The sequence below is a fragment of the Solea solea genome, chromosome 4 (assembly GCF_958295425.1).
Source record: "Solea solea chromosome 4, fSolSol10.1, whole genome shotgun sequence".
Taxonomy (NCBI): domain Eukaryota; kingdom Metazoa; phylum Chordata; class Actinopteri; order Pleuronectiformes; family Soleidae; genus Solea; species Solea solea.
This window is the reverse complement of record NC_081137.1, coordinates 22378636-22391914: the sequence shown is the minus strand read 5'-3', so window position 1 is coordinate 22391914 and position 13279 is coordinate 22378636. Positions and strand designations below refer to the sequence as shown.

Sequence of the window (13279 nt, the reverse complement as noted above, 5' to 3'; positions counted from 1 at the left end):
GCTTAAGCACCACACAATTCTTCAGAAACTCCTCAACAAAAGCACTCAACTCTGCCAAAAAAATTATAAATCCTGTTCCATCTCCCAGGCAGAGTTTGACGTGTAGGATGATCGCTGTGCAACAGCCAAGAAAATATGTGGCGAGTCTTCCTGTCAACATCGTCTCATCCACATCCGCGGTTCAGACCACTCAGCATAAGCGGGTGTAATCTTTAAAGTGAATCCTGCTGCAATTACACTCCTGTGTCTTTCAATGTGCCAGCGAGGACTCGCTGTGCTGTGAGGCGCAAACTGTACGACAACACTTGATTTTTTTACCTCCTCTGCACAAAACTGTGAGTGTCAACTACAGTTTAATGATCTTTAATAGCTGAACATACAGAATACATTGTTTCATACAGTGTTTCTGCAAACAGAGTCCCTGCACTCACGATTCTCTGGCAGGTGTTTTAAGACTTTTTTGTTATCACCTTCGACAAATTACACATCTGGTATTTTCTACGTGTTAGCAGACGTGCATTTGTCAAAAACAATCCAACTATATGTGGCTTCTTCACACTTTCACAGGAACAGGATACGACAGGGGGAAGGTAGGAAGTGCAACGTGAGCTACCTTTTTTACGGCAGGTGTTTCACAGACAGTCTAATTAACTGACTTCCTGTCACCGCACAAGGCTGCCTGTCTTGTGCACGTGAGCTTTCCAGCTGATACCAATTTATTCAACAATTTTGATTTCTCTGCATTGGTTTTTGAAGAGGAGGTAAGTGTAAGTTTAGCTTTCATACTTTTTTTTTGCTCAAAAGGACGATGAAGTTTACTGAAGAAAGAATCTGTGTTTTTGTCAAATCAACATTTAGGTATCACATGCAGCAGGTACTTGGTCATCTTTGAGACCACTTTACTTTAATACCACAGGGATGTGGCGTGGTTTGCCTCCAAGTTTATTTTATCACCGTTCTTATGAAATATGCATTGTTTATTTTATATGAATATATTGCACTGTGGGTTCAATTTACATGTCTCTATTTTTATTACCCCCACACACTACCAGCAGTGTTTATTTTATTATCCTTCCTTGGATGAGAACCTGCGATAAGCAAACAAATGTCACACATATAGTTGGGGGGAGGGACAAGATGATGTCCACTGCTAGAGCCACACACGGAGCATGACAACACACACTTGGAAAAAGACGGTGAGAAGAAGAAGAAGAAGAAGAAGAAGATGGTGCCACTATCCCAGAAAGTCTGAGAAGGAGAAAAGGTAAGGAAAGTGTTCTAAATAAACAAAAACAACCAAATGAGTCAGGTAAAAGTAGAGCTGTGCCAAGATGGAGATGTTTGTGGGACATGTGGAGTATGTCTCCTTACTCAGGTGACCAGGCAGAAAGAAAATGTGCTCCAAGATCTAAGTGAAGAAATTGGCGGCCGGCTTTGCATCTCTCTCCAGTTCAGCTCATGACACCAGTGGCCCAATGCCCAGGTACATAAGACATGCTGTCTGTTTGAACACGTTAAACTGCCATCACTTTGGCCCAGACTGAAATATCTCAGCGACTACACACACTGCCAAGAAGTCTTGTATAGAAATTCCTGGTTTTCAGGAGAAGACAGATGTTTGACTGTTGTGATCTCTTTCCCTGCAGCCAGGGGCATTGCCACTATCTGAAAAGATCAGGCGCTAAGTAGAGTTAGCCTAAGGCTTTACATGTTTCTTCTGTTGTTGTTGTTGTTGTTGTTGCTGTTTATTTTGGGAAGAAGGTGCTGGGTTTGGTTAGGAGAATACATCTTGATAAATAAATAAAAGCTATATGTTAAGACACAAATATTTGCATTTTGCTCTGTGGTTTGTGAACTGTTTTTTTTTCTTGGCCCTAGGGATAAAAAGTATAGAAATGTATACTTTCGTCAATGGTTTTCTCCTTTTCTCCCTCAAATGTGTCCATCCTCTCCCGTCAACTTCTTTTTTCTTCAGGATGCTACTAGAAATACTATTAAATATCATTCCTGTCATCTTTATTCCACCTAAAATGGTAAAGAAAAATAACTCTGACAGTGGCTTTACACATCTTTTATCTTCACCAGACAAAAATTGGATTTTGTCAAGTGCACCTGCAGCTCGGAGCGAACGTAAGCATGCAAACACGTTCAATTAGGATGGTAAACATACCCAGTGCATTTTTAATGCAACATTTCATCTGCTCATGCAGGGGGAAAAAACAAGCGGTCAAAAATGCGGAGAGAAGAGAGAATAAAAAAAGATAATGTACCTGAATAGAAGCGCAATTGAATTTAAGGACATTGTGTCGACTACAAAGGATTCCGTCGTGTTTACTGCACCTTTTCTTCCGATCTGACCTTTGTAATTTATTTAGAGCGCAGACAATGCACATTGTCCAGTCTGCCTTGTAATTACGAGCGCTTATGATCCTGGAAGCATTCTTATATGGGTTTGAATACGACAGTCAATAACTCATCAGCAGTGACGGAGCACAAACACAAACAGGCGGTCGCCCGTGAACGAGAGCACAGCTGCACGTCTTCTCACACTGACACAGTCCTTACCTCCAAACACAATTACCCTGTCTCACACTCGCTGAACTTAACAGGCGGCGTCGTACGCAACACAGAGCAGCTTCTGTTATGCACACGAGTTGGATTTGAATTCTCCAAATTCGGCACATAACGGATGAGCCAAAACAACCAGCGGCCACATGGTCCAAGAAAAACTGGCTGATCCTTGAAGAAGTTTACCAAGAGAATCTAAGAGTTCAGAAGCATCTATACAGCGACACAAAGGTGTTCACTACTTTAAATATTCATATACAGTACTTAAAATGTGACACCAAGTCTCCTTAGGAGCACTTAACAAAGAACTTTGTTTGCATTTGTGGAAAAAAACAACTCCTTTACAACCTGTGGGGTCATTTGTATTTGATCTGATGAATAAAATTGACACCATTGAGGAAACAACCTTCTTAATAATCGTTTATTTACTCTATTATTTACTCAATATAGGAAAGGACAGTTCATAACATTTCCAAAACATTCATAGCATGAGGAACTTGGAGGTGTGATGACTGGCTGAGCCTGACATCAAAATAATTAAACTGCAAACCTCTCAAATACTGTTGATCGAACAATAACCTTTTCAATATGTCACTCTGGACTCTGGGAATATAGTTATGAAAACATTTCACTTTCTGACAGTACAATACACTGAGTGTCCACATGACAGCACAGGACAAACATTTAAATAAAAGCATAAACAACAAAGTTAAAATAATCCAAACTACAGCAACAAAAACACGAGAACAATGGCAGAAATACAAACGGTCATTTGATGCTACAAACACAGTCTTGACAACAGAAGAGTGAGGCAAGGACACGGTCAGCTCTCGTATCCTCGTGTCCTGTGAGACTGTGATGACCAGTGAAGGAGCTGCACCTCACAGCTGATATTTTCAAGTCAAGATCTACCTGTAATCATACTGTGCCACGGGGCTCTGATTTCTGTGCTCTTATACATCATGTTCCACACTGTATGTGCAAAATCCACTAATGAGGAAAGTGATAGCAAAGAGACTAATGGACCTTTCTCATTAATGGGCAGTTACCATTTGTGCGCCCATTTGTCCATATCGCATATTAGTTAATGCATCACTGTCATTGATTGGCTCCGATAAGGCGCTCGAGTCTTCAGGGGCATTCGCCCTAATCCGTGTGTTCGGCAATAATGATGAATGCATTTAAATTGAAATTTAGTGCATTAGTTGACCTCTGACCAAGAGCAGTTCACATGGAACTCAGGCAACATCAGCTCTGAACCTAAATGACATACGAACATTAGAGGAGACGGATATAATGCAATTAGCAGCACATTATCATACTTGACAGAGAGAGAATTCAGTGAAGCGTCTGTAAAGCATTCCAACTGAAATTACAGACTTCTAATCTCATCTCATCACATCAAGAATGTGTAATTAGGACTGAAACATGTAAACAGGAAGAGTGATTGATGAGCAAACTTCCCAAGCATTGACTACCAACAAGCACCAAAAATATTGAACATGATGTAACAGATCAAAAATGGTTTCTGTGGAAACTTTGTTTTAGTCAATACATTCCCAATCTTAAAACAAAGATAACCACATATTCACAGTCCGTTTCCCATGAGCAAGAAAAAAGTACTTGACAACATGACAGCATCTCACGTCCCTCATCTCTCTCCCGTGATATCTTCAAACCCATTTGACAAGAAATAATTCCACCGCTGTAGAGGAAAACTTGCCACAATGAAAAATAAAAAAGGTGTCTTGTCTGGAGGTGAGTTATAAAGCCAGTTCCCTGTGTTATATCCCAGTTGTCTCCTCTTGATGGCTTCATTGGGCCTTTTAACACGTTTTCCTGAATGACATGTATCATAACTGTGTCAAAACAATCACAGCTCCCCATCAGAGTGTTGTCGAGACATGCTAATGCTGCCAGAACTCGGAAAAGCAATTTACTTAGAGCGACAGTGGGGGAGAAACACTTTGCCACAGCTTCAGAGATGAAGCTGTAAATAATGTTAAAACACTCAAATAAAGACAACGATGAATGTTACTGTGTAAGTGCAAGATTTTCAAATGTCACGTCAACCAAAAAGGAGTTCAAAGCTATAGTGCTTTTTGAATTTGTACTGCATGTTAACATAAAACGTGTTAAATGTATCAAAAAACATAAATGATCTTTACTTTCCCCATATACAATTACATGAACATGATGTATTATGTAGGAGTATTTGTCTGATACTCTGATAATAGACAATAGACAATAGTTTGTTCTACCACGTTTCACCTTTAGGGGTGCTACTGAGCCATTTGCACCGTGTTACATAATCCCATTATTTTATAAAACATTTTCACCAGTTCTGATTTGCTTGACAATTTGTGTTTTCACCGACGTTCAACGGTGTACTATACCGACTGTCACAAGAGTTTGTCATGTGTTGAGTCTGCAGAAGACGTGTGCCAGCCCTTGCTCCTGATTGGTGGCTCTGGTTCCTGCCTGGTCTTCCTCCACCAATTCACCGGCCTGCCTGTTCTCCTGCACTGTGATTGGGTCACCCTGCTCCAGCTTCACCTACCCAATCCTGCCTCAGCTCGTTTAGTCAGTCACACCTGTTAAGAATCAGCAGCAGAGGGTCACTCGGGGGGGACTGTGCTTTCATGTGAGCAGTTGGCCTACTATGATGTTTTTGGACGACGTAATATACTATGACTTTTTTACCGATTTTGGACGACATACTATGCTATGATTTTTTTGACTGATTTTGGATGAAATACTATACTATGACATTTTAGACTGATTTTGGACGACATACTATACTATGACTTTTTTGCTTGATTTTGGACAACATACTATACTATGACTTTTTTGACTGATTTTGGACGACATACTATACTATGACTTTTTTGCTTGATTTTGGACAACATACTATACTATGACATTTTAGACTGATTTTGGACGACATACTATACTATGACTTTTTTGCTTGATTTTGGACAACATACTATACTATGACTTTTTTGACTGATTTTGGACGACATACTATACTATGACTTTTTTGCTTGATTTTGGACAACATACTATACTATGACTTTTTTGACTGATTTTGGACGACATACTATACTATGACTTTTTTGCTTGATTTTGGACGACATACTATACTATGACTTTTTGGTTTGATTTTGGACGACATACTATACTATGACTATTTTTGACTGATTTTGGACGACATACTATACTATGACCTTTTTGACCGATTTTGGACGACATACTATGTACTATGACTTTTTGACCGATTTTGGACGACAAACTATACTATGACTTTTTTGTCTGATTTTGCACGACGTACTATACTATGACTTTTTTGACCGATTTTGGAAGACGTGCTATACTATGACTTTTTTGACCGATTTTGGACGACATACTATAACTTTTTTGACTGATTTTGGACAGTCAAAAAGTCATACTATAGTATGTTGTCCAAAATTTGTCAAAAAAGTCATAGTATGTCGTCCAAAATTAGTCAAAAAGGTCATAGTATAGTATGTCATCCAAAATCAGTCAGAAAAGTCATAGTATAGTATGTTGTCCAAAATCAAGCAAAAAAGTCATAGTATAGTATGTCGTCCAAAATCTGTCAAAAAGTCATACTATAGTATGTTGTCCAAAATCAGTCAAAAATAGTCATAGTATAGTATGTCATCCAAAATCAGTCAAAAAAGTCATAGTATAGTATGTTGTCCAAAATCAAGCAAAAAAGTCATAGTATAGTATGTCGTCCAAAATCTGTCAAAAAGTCATACTATAGTATGTTGTCCAAAATCAGTCAAAAATAGTCATAGTATAGTATGTTGTCCAAAATCAGTCAAAAAAGTCATAGTATAGTATGTCATCCAAAATCGGTCAAAAAAGTCATAGTATAGTATGTCGTCCAAAATCGGTCAAAAAAGTCATAGTATAGTATGTCGTCCAAAATCGGTCAAAAAAGTCATAGTATAGTATGTCGTCCAAAATCAGTCAAAAAATGCACAGTATAGTATGTCGTCCAAAATCAGTCAAAAAGTCATAGTATAATATGTCTTCCAAAATCAGTCAAAACAGTCATAGTATATTACGTAGGTCAAAAAATCTTAGTATATTATGTCGTCCAAAATCAGTCAAAAAAGTCATAGTATAGTATGTCGTCCAAAATCGGTAAAAAAGTCATAGTATATTATGTCGTCCAAAATCGGTCAAAAAAGTCATAGTATAGTATGTTGTGCAAAATAAGTCAAAAAAGGCACAGTATAGTATGTCGTCCAAAATCAGTCAAAAAAGTAATAGTATAGTACGTCGGTCAAAAAATCATAGTATAGTATGTCGTCCAAAATCGGTCAAAAAAGTCATAGTATAGTATGTCGTCAAAAATCAGTCAAAAAAGTCATAGTATAGTATGTCGTCCAATATCAGTCAAAAAAGTCATAGTACAGTATGTTGTCCAAAATCTGTCAAAAAAGTCATAGTATCGTATGTCGTCCAAAATCAGTCAAAAAAGTCATAGTATAGTATGTCGTCCAAAATCAGTCAAAAAAGTCATAGTATAGTATGTCGTCCAAAATCAGTCAAAAAGGTCATAGTATAGTATGTCGTCCAAAATCAGTCAAAAAAGTCATAGTATAGTATGTTGTCCAAAATCTGTCAAAAAAGTCATAGTATGTCGTCCAAAATTAGTCAAAAAGGTCATAGTATAGTATGTCGTCCAAAATCAGTCAAAAAAGTCATAGTATATTCTGTCATCCAAAATCAGTCAAAAAAGTCATAGTATAGTATGTCGTCCAAAATCAGTCAAAAAAGTCATAGTATAGTACGTCGGTCAAAAAATCATAGTATAGTATGTTGTCCAAAATCGGTCAAAAAAGTCATAGTATAGTATGTCGTCAAAAATCAGTCAAAAAAGTCATAGTATAGTATGTCGTCCAAAATCAGTCAAAAAAGTCATAGTATAGTATGTCGTCCAAAATCTGTCAAAAAGGTCATAGTATAGTATGTCGTCAAAAATCAGTCAAAAAAGTCATAGTATAGTATGTCGTCCAAAATCTGTCAAAAAGGTCATAGTATAGTATGTCGTCCAAAATCAGTCAAAAAAGTCATAGTATAGTATGTCGTCCAAAATCGGTCAAAAAAGTCATAGTATAGTACGTCGGTCAAAATCACTCAAAAAAGTCATACTATAGTATGTTGTCCAAAATAAGTCAAAAAAGGCACAGTATAGAATGTCGTCCAAAATCAGTCAAAAAAGTCATAGTATAGTATGTCTTCCAAAATCAGTCCAAAAAGTCATAGTATAGTATGTCGTCCAAAATCAAGCAAAAAAGTCATACTATAGTATGTTGTCCAAAATTGGTCAAAAATAGTCATAGTATAGTATGTTGTCCAAAATCAGTCAAAAAAAGTCATACTATATAGTACGTCGTCCAAAATCGGTCAAAAAAGTCATAGTATAGTATGTCGTCCAAAATCAGTCAAAAAAGTCATAGTATAGTTTATCATCCAAAATCAGTCAAAGAAGTCACTGTATAGTATGTCTGCCAAAATCAGTTAAAAAAGTCATAGTATAGCACGTCGTCCAAAATCGGTCAAAAAAGTCATAGTATAGTTTGTCGTCCAAAATCGGTCAAAAAAGTAATAGTATAGTATGTCGTCCAAAATCGGTCAAAAAAGTCATAGTATAGTATGTCGTCCAAAATAAGTCAAAAAAGTCATACTAAAGTATCTCGTCCAAAATAAGTCAAAAAATACACAGTATAGTATGTCGTCCAAAATCAGTCAAAAAAGTCATAGTATAGTATGTCGTCCAAAATAGGTCAAAAAATACACAGTATAGTATGTCGTCCAAAATCAGTCAAAAAAGTCATAGTATAGTATGTCTTCCAAAATCAGTCAAAACAGTCATAGTATAGTATGTCGTCCAAAATCGGTCAAAAAAGTCATAGTATAGTATGTCGTCCAAAATCAGTCAAAAAGGTCATAATATAGTATGTCGTCCAAAATCAGTCAAAAAAGTCATAGTATAGTATGTTGTCCAAAATCGGTCAAAAAAGTCATAGTATAGTATGTTGTGCAAAATCAGTCAAAAAAGTCATAGTATAGTATGTCTTCCAATATCAGTCAAAACAGTCATAGTATAGTACGTCGGTCAAAAAATCATAGTATAGTTTATCATCCAAAATCAGTCAAAAAAGTCATAGTATAGTACGTCGTCCAAAATCACTCAAAAAAGTCATACTATAGTATGTCGTCCAAAATCAGTTAAAAAAGTCATAGTATAGTATGTCGTGCAAAATCAGTCAAAAAGGTCATAGTATAGTATGTCGTCCAAAATCAGTCAAAAAAGTCATGGTATAGTATGTCGTCCAAAATCAGTCAAAAAAGTCATAGTATAGTATGTCGTCCAAAATCGGTCAAAAAAGTCATAGTATAGTACGTCGGTCAAAATCACTCAAAAAAGTCATACTATAGTATGTTGTCCAAAATCAGTTAAGAAAGTCATAGTATAGTATGTTGTCCAAAATCAGTAAAAAAAAGTCATATTATAGTATGTCGTCCAAAATCAGTCCAAATCAGTTAAAAAAATCAAAGTATATTATGTCGTACAAAATCAGTAAAAAAAGACATAGTATAGTAGTATAGTACATTTGTTTTGATTATTAGGTGAGACGACCAAGAATGGAGTTTCTGTCGTCAGTGATGATTTAAGTTGAAAAGTTTTATTAGAAGCAGCTCAGATCTGAGGAGAACTGAGACAATGCCAAACATGATCAAGTAGATGTTTACAGTTAGGCGTCCTTCATTCTGCCTGTGAATCCCAGAGTTACGGTATTTAATGGGTTTTGGAGGCCTTACTCTGCTGATGCCTAGAGCTGACCTTAAGTAGGACTGCATTGTTGAGTGATCATTTCTCTGTCCCAGTTAGGTTAGGCTCAACTAAAATTTCAAGAGGCACACTCTGTAGACAAAGATGGGTGCCAGTGCTACACCAAGTTGCAGCTGGCACTGTCCTGAGTCGTTTAGGTTTGTGCTTAGGAATGTGATCTGCTAATTTTAGAGAATGCCGAATAATACGTTTTTCTCTTACAGTCCCCCCTTTTTATTGATCTTTACAATCAATAAACTAAGTGTTAAGCACAGAGCCTCAATAAACCAATCAATTACACCTAACCAATAAACCCTTAATTGCACTTAACCTTGAATCAAATACACTTAAGCCAGGGAGTTCACATGGCATGAATGGAAAAACAAGCCCCTCTAACAAAAATACAAAATCAGACATGAACATAATCAAAAAACTGATACAAACATTTTTAATATTGTAATCAACACATCAGAAATTATAAAAAAAATCATATACAACATCACCCCTTTTTAGCCATTTCTTCTCTACCATATGAACTCTGCCTCCCAGGCCAAGGAATGACGGACACCTACAACACCAGAGCAATACAGACACTCACAAGTCACATGACATAGGAGCCAAAAACCTTCTTCAAAATGCAGAAAAAGGGTTAAAAAGGTTAACCTTGATGCCATTGAGGAAAAAAGACCTATAGAAAACTATCAGATGTTGCCCACAGTGATAGGTGATGTACAAAAACAATGATCTTCATACATTTTATATTTCACAAAATGAATAGTGCCTTACTAGTAAACTTGTGATGCAAATAATGGAATATTATAATAATCACACATAAACACATTACTGCAAATAATCACATCATCTTCAACTCATGCACTTTTTGTGCAGTGGAGAGCTGCCGACCATGGAGAGGTTACTAGCACATACGATGCATGGTGGCATGGAATCCATAAGTGGAGCTTCTTTTCTCTGTCTTGAGACGTTTCCAGCAGAGACATTTTACTATGTATTCCTCATTTTCTATGTAAGGTTATTGGTTATTGGTACATTTTCTGAACTTCATGGTAAACTACTGATCCCTTCAACACAATGGCATTGTTTTGGTTTGGTTTTAGTTTAGCTAATTAAACAACTTAAAAAGCAAATCTAATCAAGTTAAATAAACTTCATTTATGTACTTATGTCAATAAACTAAACATGGTCACAGTTAAAATTCCAAAATGACAAACATTACTAAAAACGTGATAGAATTTTTTTTTTAAATCTATGTGTTGACTCATGTTACACTAGTTTCTACTCAAACACAGTATAATTAGCAGAACCATCACAGCTCTCGACCTGGTTGGGATTCCATCCAGCAACCCTCCGGTTACAATCCCGACTCCCCTCCATTCCAATCTCTAGACATTCTGTGGATTAGGATGAGAGAAAGTTTCTCAGAATCTTGGAATAATGGTTTCACACATTGCCTAGTGTAAAATGAACTTTGTCTTCTTCATTATTCGATATTTCTTGGAAATACAAAGACCCTCTGGCGTTAGACGGTGAGGTACAGTAAGTTAAGGTTATCTAGGGTGAGTATATTATATATGTATATTATAATGCACGGTAGAGTAGCTTATTGTGAAGTCTTTCATCTGAACAGAGGCACCGTGCAAGGCTGTGCAAGACCCTCTTTCCACCTTTGATGGTGAGTTTCACAGATTTTTCCACAAGCACTGATTTTTCTCTCTCTGCATTTTGTGTTGACGGTTTTGCATCTCGCTGCATGAACATTTCTATCTTAAACTTAAATTATTGAGGCCTAAAGAGCAACATTATCAACATGAACATTATAACTGACAGATATTGGGATTTTTGCTTATTGCAGAAAACAGGACGACATGTACGTGTGCACCACACCACAGTCAGAAGGACGTGTCATTTTCTACATCAAAATCACAATCTACTTATAATAATAACATGTCATTACCGTGTGTTTATGGGTGGATTTTTGCGATTTATTTGAAAGCTACACTGACTCACTCGCGAGAATTCAATAATTTAAAGCCAGAGTCTGACTATTATTCTCTTGGAGAGCTCAAACAAAGGCTGCTAATTACAAGCTGCCTGCAACAATAACTATTATGAATACTGTGAAAGCTCACAAGAGTTAATGAGTAAAAAAAAAAGGGCAAATTAGGTTTTAGTGGAGTAAAAAAAGGAAAGGAAAGGAACAAGATGGCATGACTGAGCTTTATCTACTTCTCTTAACAATTCCAGCTCGATACCTTGAGGGCAGCACTTTTAAATTAACACATTGGAGGTTTAAAGAAGCCATCTTCCTCGTTTTTTATCGCTGGCATCCTCACAAGCTCGACCTTAATTGGCATACGGTGATAACAGACAGAATTTTCCACTGTATAAATTTAGATTTCATTACCGAAAGTCACATCTCTCTGGAGGTGTGTGTGAAACGCGGAGCTGCCTCCTCCGTGCATTTTAATTGTGAGTCGTGAGCAGGTGGAAATCAAATCTGAGCACAGCGTTTGTTTTCTAAACAGGAAGCGTCGGATGACGTGAGTCAGCAGCAGCAGCAGCAGCAGCAGCAGCAGCAGCGAGAGCTCGTCGGGGACCATCCGTGTGTTTTGTGTCCATTCCGCCCCCGCACTGCCCAAAAAACTGGTTACTCATCCTCCTCCAATCAAACATCCAACCTTTCTCTAAATTTGACATTCATTTTAATATTTTCTCTCTCTCTCTCTCACGTTTTCACTCAAGGCCAAGGGATCTGGGAAGGATGATGAGACAATGAGGGAGTATATGCATGTGTGTGTGTTGGAAGAGCCACAGGGCCACTGCACTTGGTTTACTTTTGTTTAAATATGATAATAATAGTGATTATGTATTCAGTCTATTACAAAACTCCAGATGTAACACAAAAAATACAAACCTTAAGTTAATAATGGCTTGAGGAGAAAGAAGTGGCTGTCAAAGTTGCGATTAATACAGCCAAGATTAACGCGATAGAATCATTTAACACAGTTAATGCAAGTTTGTATATTTTTGGAAGCTGAGCGACGGAACTGTTGATAAAACAAAAAGTCACCTGGGTGTTAACGGCACAATTTATTGACAAGTTCTTCACTGTCAAAAAAAACCAGATGTGTGACTCTTTGAAACCACATAGTTTCCATGTGTAGTTCTGTGTTTAAAAAAGAAAGATACAATTAAATGAGGGTTTCTGAAATGCACATTGTCTGATTATTCCTTTCATTTATTTATCATAAGAAAAGCAAACTTTTAATTGTATAATATAATAGTGAACTTTTTTCACCATATTCTAATTTCTTGAGATACCGAATTTTGAGTTCTTGTTAAATGTGAGACAGAATCATCACAATTAAAAGAACCAAAGACATAAACTACTTCAGTCTGTGTGTATTGAATTTATGTAATACACAAGTTTCACTATTTGACTTGAATTACTAAAATGAATGAACTTATATTATTATTTATATATATTATATATATTTATATTCTAATTTACTGAGATGCACCTGTATATGCATTTACACACATCACATCCACATCATGCAATGTCACTTTATGTTTTTGGAAAGCAAGTTTTTTATGGTGTCTATTTTTCACCGTGATAATCCAAAGATTGAGGATCTAACCAGTCTAAATTAAACGAGTTGAGGTTTTGAAGGTTTGAAGGTTTTGAAATACTCACACTTTACACTCTCTCTCTCTCTCTCTCTCTCTCTCTCTCATTATCAAACAAACACAAGTACAAAGACACTCAAAAAGAAGAGCCAAGGTCCATACACACTCACAGATGTGCGTCTGTGAATT

At 36.7% G+C, this 13279-nt stretch overlaps 1 long non-coding RNA gene across 1 annotated transcript in view; it reads right to left on the bottom strand.

The window, feature by feature from the left end:
• Window positions 1-10117: 10117 nt before the first annotated feature.
• The window catches only part of LOC131458825 (uncharacterized), a 34702-nt gene continuing 31540 nt past the window's right edge, over window positions 10118-13279 (bottom strand). Inside the window, exon 4 of the long non-coding RNA XR_009240128.1 lies at window positions 10118-10851. This is a non-coding gene — a long non-coding RNA (uncharacterized LOC131458825). The remainder of the gene's footprint in view (window positions 10852-13279) is intronic.